Genomic DNA, 8,465 nt, shown 5'->3' on the forward strand with positions numbered 1-8,465 from the left:
ACCTAGCCCCTTTATATGTACTCCCTGACCACAAGTGAGTTACCCTAGTCCCATATAAGTACTCCCTGTCCCCAAGTGTGTTACCCTAGTCCCATTAAGGTATTCCCTGACCCCAAGTGAATTACCTTAGTCCCATAGAGGTACTCCCTTACACCAATTGAGTTACCCTAGTCCCATATAAGTACTCCCTGACCCCAAGTAAGTTACCCTAGTCCCAAATAAGTACTCCCTGACCCAAAGTGAGTTACCCAAGACCCTATTATTACTCCCTGACCCCAAGTAAGTTTCCCTAGTCCCAAAGAAGTACTCCCTGAACCAAAGTGAGTTACCCAAGAAACTTTATTATTACACCCTGACCCCAATCGAGTTACCCTAGCCCCCTTATAAGTACTCCCTGTCCCCAAGTGAGTTACCCTAGTCCCATTAAGGTATTCCCTGACCCCAAGTGAATTACCTTAGTCCCATATAAGTACTCCTTGACCCCAAGTGAGTTACCCTTATCACACATAAGCACTCCCTGACCCCAAGTGAGTTACCATAGCCCCTTTATAAGTACTCCCTGACACAAAGTGAGTTACCCTATCCTCTTTATAAGTACTCCCTGACCACAAGTGAGTTACCCTAGTCCCATATAAGTACACCCTGACCCCAAGTGTGTTACCCTAGTCCTAAATAAGTACTCCCTGACCCAAAGGGAGTTACCCAAGACCCTTCATTATTACTCCCTGACCCAAAATGAGTTACCCTAGTCCCATATAAGTACTCCCTGAGCACAAGTGAGTTACCCTAGTCCCATATAAGTACTCCCTGACCCCAAGTGAATTACCCTAGTACAATATAAGTACTCCATGATACCAAGTAAGTTACCCTAGTCCCATATAAATACTCCCTGACCCCAAATAAGTTACCCTAGTCCCATATAAGTACTCCCTTACCCCAAGTGAGTTACCGTAGTACAACATAAGTACTCCCAGACCCCAAGTAAGTTACCCTAGTCCCATATAAGTACTCCATGATACCAAGTAAGTTACCCTAGTCCCATATAAGTACTCCCTGACCCCAAATAAGTTACCCTGGTCCCAAATAAGTACTCCCTGACGCAAAGTGAGTTACCCAAGACCCTTTATTATTACTCCCTGACCCCAAGAGAGTTACCCTAGTCCCATATAAGTACTCGCTGACCCCTAGTGAGTTACCCTAGTACCTTATAAGTACTCCCTGACCCCAAACGAGTTACCCTAGCCCCTTTATAAGTACTCCCTGACCCCAAGTGAGTTACCCTTATCACATATAAGCACTCCCTGACCCCAAGTGAGTTACCATAGCCCCTTTATAAGTACTTCCTGACCCTAAGTGAGTTACCCTTATCACATATAAGTACTCCCTGACCCTAAGTGAGTTACCCCAGTCACATATAAGTACTCCCTGAACCCAAGTGAGTTCCCCTATTCCCTTTATAAGTACTCCCTGACGCCAAGTATGGTACCCTAGTCCCATATAAGTACTCCCTGACTCCCAAGTGAGTTACCCTAGCCCCATTATAAGTACTCTCTGACCCCAAGTGAGTTACCCTAGTCCCATATGAGTACTCCCTGACACCCAAGTGAGTTACCCAAGTCCCTTATAAGTACTCCCTGACCCCAAGTAAGGTACCCTAGTCCCATATAAGTACCCCCTGACCCCAAGTGAGTTACCCTGGTACTATATAAGTTCAAGTTAACCCCAAAGTGAGTTACCCTAGTACCATATAAGTACTCCCTAACCCAAAGCGAGTTACCCTAGTCCCATATAAGTACTCCCTGACCCAAAGTGAGTTACCCAAGACCCTATTATTACTCCCTGACCCCAAGTAAGTTTCCCTAGTCCCAAAGAAGTACTCCCTGAACCAAAGTGAGTTACCCTAGTCCCATTAAGGTATTCCCTGACCCCAAGTGAATTACCTTAGTCCCATATAAGTACTCCCTGACCCCAAGTGAGTTACCCTTATCACATATAAGCACTCCCTGACCCCAAGTGAGTTACCATAGCCCCTTTATAAGTACTCCCTGACACAAAGTGAGTTACCCTATCCTCTTTATAAGTACTCCCTGACCACAAGTGAGTTACCCTAGTCCCATATAAGTACACCCTGACCCCAAGTGAGTTACCCTAGTCCTAAATAAGTACTCCCTGACCCAATGGGAGTTACCCAAGACCCTTCATTATTACTCCCTGACCCAAAATGAGTTACCCTAGTCCCATATAAGTACTCCCTGACCCCAAGTGAGTTACCCTAGTACAATATAAGTACTCCATGATACCAAGTAAGTTACCCTAGTCCCATATAAGTACTCCCTGACCCCAAATAAGTTACCCTAGTCCCATATAAGTACTCCCTTACCCCAAGTGAGTTACCGTAGTACAACATAAGTACTCCCAGACCCCAAGTAAGTTACCCTAGTCCCATATAAGTACTCCATGATACCAAGTAAGTTACCCTAGTCCCATATAAGTACTCGCTGACCCCTAGTGAGTTACCCTAGTACCTTATAAGTACTCCCTGACCCCAAACGAGTTAACCTAGCCTCTTTATAAGTACTCCCTGACCACAAGTGAGTTACCCTAGTCCCATATAAGTACTTCCTGACACAAAGTGAGTTACCCAAGCCCCTTTATTAGTACACCCTCACCCTAAGTGAGTTATCCTAGTCACATATAAGTACTCCCTGACACCAATTGAGTTACCCTAGTACCTTATAAGTACTCCCTGACCCCAAGCGAGTTACCCAAGCCCCTTTATAAGTACACCCTGACCCCAAATGAGTTACCCTTATCACATATAAGTACTCCCTGACCCTAAGTGAGTTACCCCAGTCACATATAAGTACTCCCTGAACCCAAGTGAGTTCCCCTAGTCCCTTTATAAGTACTCCCTGACGCCAAGTATGGTACCCTAGTCCCATATAAGTACTCCCTGACTCCCAAGTGAGTTACCCTAGCCCCATTATAAGTACTCTCTGACCCCAAGTGAGTTACCCTAGTCCCATATGAGTACTCCCGGACACCCAAGTGAGTTACCCAAGTCCCTTATAAGTACTCCCTGACCCCAAGTAAGGTACCCTAGTTCCACATAAGTACCCCCTGACCCCAAGTGAGTTACCCTGGTACTATATAAGTTCAAGTTAACCCCAAAGTGAGTTACCCTAGTACCATGTAAGTACTCCCTAACCCAAAGCGAGTTACCCTAGTCCCATATAAGTACTCCCTGACCCCAAGTGAGTTACCCTAGCCCCTTTATATGTACTCCCTGATCACAAGTGAGTTACCCTAGTCCCATATAAATACTCCCTGTCCCCAAGTGAGTTACCCTAGTCCCATTAAGGTATTCCCTGACCCCAAGTGAATTACCTTAGTCCCATATAGGTACTCCCTTACCCCAATTGAGTTACCCTAGTCCCATATAAGTACTCCCTGACCCCAAGTAAGTTACCCTAGTCCCAAATAAGTACTCCCTGACCCAAAGTGAGTTACCCAAGACCCTATTATTACTCCCTGACCCCAAGTAAGTTTCCCTAGTCCCAAAGAAGTACTCCCTGAACCAAAGTGAGTTACCCAAGAAACTTTATTATTACACCCTGACCCCAAGCGAGTTACCCTAGCCCCCTTATAAGTACTCCCTGACCCCAAGTGAGTTACCCTAGTCCCACATAAGTACACCCTAACCCTAAGTGAGTTACCCTTATCAAATATAAGTACTCCCTGTCCCTAAGTGAGTTACCCTAGTCCCATATAAGTACTCCATGATCCCAAGTGAGTTACCCTAGTCCCATATAAGTACTCCCTGACCCCAAGTGAGTTACACTAGTCCCATATAAGTACTCCCTGACCCCAAGTGAGTTACCCTAGTCCCATATAAGTACTCCCTTACTCCAAGTGAGTTACCCTAGTACAATATAAGTACTCCCAGACCCCAAGTAAGTTACCCTAGTCCCATATAAGTACTCCCTGACCCCAAACGAGTTACCCTAGCCCCTTTATAAGTACTCCCTGACCCCAAGTGAGTTACCATAGCCCCTTTATAAGTACTCCCTCACACAAAGTGAGTTACCCTAGCCTCTTTATAAGTACTCCCTGACCACAAGTGAGTTACCCTAGTCCCAAATAAGTACACCCTGACCCCAAGTGAGTTACCCTAGTCCTAAATAAATACTCCCTGACCCAAAGGGAGTTACCCAAGACCCTTCATTATTACTCCCTGACCCCAAGTATGGTATCCTAGTGCCATATAAGTACTCCCTGATCCCAAGTGAGTTACACTAGTCCCATATAAGTACTCCCCGACCCCAAGTGAGTTACACTAGTACAATATAAGTACTCCCTGACCCCAAGTAGGTTACCCTAGTCCCAAATAAGTACTCCCTGACCCTAAGTGAGTTACCCCAGTCACATATAAGTACTCTCTGACCCCAAGTGAGTTACCCTAGTCCCATATGAGTACTCCCTGACACCCAAGTGAGTTACCCAAGTCCCTTATAAGTACTCCCTGACCCCAAGTAAGGTACCCTAGTCCCACATAAGTACCCCCTGACCCCAAGTGAGTTACCCTGGTACTATATAAGTTCAAGTTAACCCCAAAGTGAGTTACCCTAGTACCATATAAGTACTCCCTAACCCAAAGCGAGTTACCCTAGTCCCATATAAGTACTCCCTGTCCCCAAGTGTGTTACCCTAGTCCCATTAAGGTATTCCCTGACCCCAAGTGAATTACCTTAGTCCCATATAGGTACTCCCTTACCCCAATTGAGTTACCCTAGTCCCATATAAGTACTCCCTTACTCCAAGTGAGTTACCCTAGTACAATATAAGTACTCCCTGACCCCAAGTAAGTTACCCTAGTCCCATATAAGTACTCCATGATCCCAAGTGAGTTACCCTAGTCCCATATAAGTACTCCCTGACCCCAAGTGAGTTACACTAGTCCCATATAAGTACTCCCTGACCCCAAGTGAGTTACCCTAGTCCCATATAAGTACTCCCTTACTCCAATTGAGTTACCCTAGTACAATATAAGTACTCCCAGACCCCAAGTAAGTTACCCTAGCCCCATAAAAGTACTCCCTGACCCCAAGTGAGTTACCCTAGTCCTAAATAAATACTCCCTGACCCAAAGGGAGTTACCCAAGACCCTTCATTATTACTCCCTGACCCCAAGTATGGTATCCTAGTGCCATATAAGTACTCCCTGATCCCAAGTGAGTTACACTAGTCCCATATAAGTACTCCCCGACCCCAAGTGAGTTACACTAGTACAATATAAGTACTCCCTGACCCCAAGTAGGTTACCCTAGTCCCAAATAAGTACTCCCTGACCCTAAGTGAGTTACCCCAGTCACATATAAGTACTCCCTGAACCCAAGTGAGTTCCCCTAGTCCCTTTATAAGTACTCCCTGACGCCAAGTATGGTACCCTAGTCCCATATAAGTACTCCCTGACTCCCAAGTGAGTTACCCTAGCCCCATTATAAGTACTCTCTGACCCCAAGTGAGTTCCCTAGTCCCATATGAGTACTCCCTGACACCCAAGTGAGTTACCCAAGTCCCTTATAAGTACTCCCTGACCCCAAGTAAGGTACCCTAGTCCCACATAAGTACCCCCTGACCCCAAGTGAGTTACCCTGGTACTATATAAGTTCAAGTTAACCCCAAAGTGAGTTACCCTAGTACCATATAAGTACTCCCTAACCCAAAGCGAGTTACCCTAGTCCCATATAAGTACTCCCTGTCCCCAAGTGAGTTAACCTAGCCCCTTTATATGTACTCCCTGACCACAAGTGAGTTACCCTAGTCCCATATAAGTACTCCCTGTCCCCAAGTGTGTTACCCTAGTCCCATTAAGGTATTCCCTGACCCCAAGTGAATTACCTTAGTCCCATAGAGGTACTCCCTTACCCCAATTGAGTTACCCTAGTCCCATATAAGTACTCCCTGACCCCAAGTAAGTTACCCTAGTCCCAAATAAGTACTCCCTGACCCAAAGTGAGTTACCCAAGACCCTATTATTACTCCCTGACCCCAAGTAAGTTTCCCTAGTCCCAAAGAAGTACTCCCTGAACCAAAGTGAGTTACCCAAGAAACTTTATTATTACACCCTGACCCCAATCGAGTTACCCTAGCCCCCTTATAAGTACTCCCTGTCCCCAAGTGAGTTACCCTAGTCCCATTAAGGTATTCCCTGACCCCAAGTGAATTACCTTAGTCCCATAGAGGTACTCCCTGACCACAAGTGAGTTACCCTAGTCCCATATAAGTACACCCTGACCCCAAGTGAGTTACCCTAGTCCTAAATAAGTACTCCCTGACCCAAAGGGAGTTACCTAAGACCCTTCATTATTACTCCCTGACCCAAAATGAGTTACCCTAGTCCCATATAAGTACTCCCTGAGCACAAGTGAGTTACCCTAGTCCCATATAAGTACTCCCTGACCCCAAGTGAATTACCCTAGTACAATATAAGTACTCCATGATACCAAGTAAGTTACCCTAGTCCCATATAAATACTCCCTGACCCCAAATAAGTTACCCTAGTCCCATATAAGTACTCCCTTACCCCAAGTGAGTTACCGTAGTACAACATAAGTACTCCCAGACCCCAAGTAAGTTACCCTAGTCCCATATAAGTACTCCATGATACCAAGTAAGTTACCCTAGTCCCATATAAGTACTCCCTGACCCCAAATAAGTTACCCTGGTCCCAAATAAGTACTCCCTGACGCAAAGTGAGTTACCCAAGACCCTTTATTATTACTCCCTGACCCCAAGAGAGTTACCCTAGTCCCATATAAGTACTCTCTGACCCCAAGTGTGTTACCCTAGTCTCATATAAGTACTCCCTGAACCCAAGTGAGTTATCCTATCCCCTTTATATGTACTCTCTGACCGCAAGTGAGTTACCCTAGTCCCATATATGTACTCCCTGACCCTATGTGAGTTACCTTAGCACCTTTATAAGTATTCCCTGACCCCAAGTGAGTTATCCTATCCCCTTTATATGTACTCTCTGACCGCAAGTGAGTTACCCAAGACCCATATAAGAACTCCCTATCCCTAAGTGAGTACCCTAGTCCCAAATAAGTACTCCCTTATCCCAAGTGAGTTACCATAGCCCCTTTATAAGTACTCCCTGGCCCCAAGTGAGTTACCATAGCCCCTATATAAGTACTCCCTGACCCCAAGTCAGTTATCCTAGCCCCTTTATATGTACTCCCACGCTCCAAGTGAGTTACCCTAGCCGCTTTATATGTATTCCCAGACCCCAAGTGTGTTACCATAGCCCCTTTATACGTACTCCCTGACCCCAAGTGATTTATCCTAGCCCCTTTATATATACTCTCTGACCGCAAGTGAGTTATTCTAACCCATTTATAAGTACTACCTGACCCCAAGTGAGTTACCATAGCCCCTTTATAAGTATACCCTGGCATCAAGTGAGTTACCCTGGTCTCATATAAGTACTCACAGACACCAAGCGAGATACCCTAGTCCCATATAAGTACTCCTTGACCCAAAGTGAGTTACACTAGCCCCTTTATAAGTACTCCCTGACCACAAGTGAGTTACAATATCATGTTTATAAGTACTCCCTGACCCCAAGTGAGTTATCCTAGCCCCTATATATGTACTCTCTGACCGCAAGTGAGTTATCCTATCCCCTCTATATGTACTCTCTGACTGCAAGTGAGTTACCCTAGGCCCAAATAAATACACCCTGACCCTAAGTGAGTTACCCTAGTCCCATATAAGTACTCCCTGACCCCAAGTGAGTTATCCTAGCCCCTTGAATGTACTCTCTGACCGCAAGTGAGTTATCCTAGCCCCTTTATATGTACTCTCTGAACGCAAGTGAGTTACCCTAGTCCCATATAAGTACTCCCTGACACCAAGTGAGTTACCATAGACCTTTTATAAGTACTCCCTGACCCCAAGTGAGTTATCCTAGCCCCTTTATATGTTCTCCCAGACTCCAAGTGAGCTACCCTAGCCGCTTTATATGTACTCCAGATCCCATGTGAGTTACCCTAGTCCCATAGAAGTACTACCTGACCCCAAGTGAGTTACCATAGCTCCGTTATAAGTACTCCCTGACACCAAGTGAGTTATCCTAGCCCCTTTATATGTACTCTCTGACCGCAAGTGAGTTATTCTAACCCCCTTATAAGTACTCCCATACCCCAAGTGAGTTACCCTAGCTGCTTTATATGTACTCCCAGACCCCAAGTGAGTTACCATAGCCCCTATATAAGTACTCCCTGACCCCAAGTGTGTTACCCTAGTCTCATATAAGTACTCCCTGACACCAAGAGAGATACCCTAGTCCCATATAAGTACTCCCTGACCCCAAGTGAGTTACCCTTATCACATATAAGCACTCCCTGACCCCAAGTGAGTTACCATAGCCCCTTTATAAGTACTCCCTGACACAAAGTGAG

The sequence above is a fragment of the Prorops nasuta genome, unplaced genomic scaffold, assembly GCF_024137725.1.
Source record: "Prorops nasuta isolate Cenicafe-Biocafe unplaced genomic scaffold, Cenicafe_Pnas_1.2 PNAS00040, whole genome shotgun sequence".
Taxonomy (NCBI): Eukaryota; Metazoa; Arthropoda; class Insecta; order Hymenoptera; family Bethylidae; genus Prorops; species Prorops nasuta.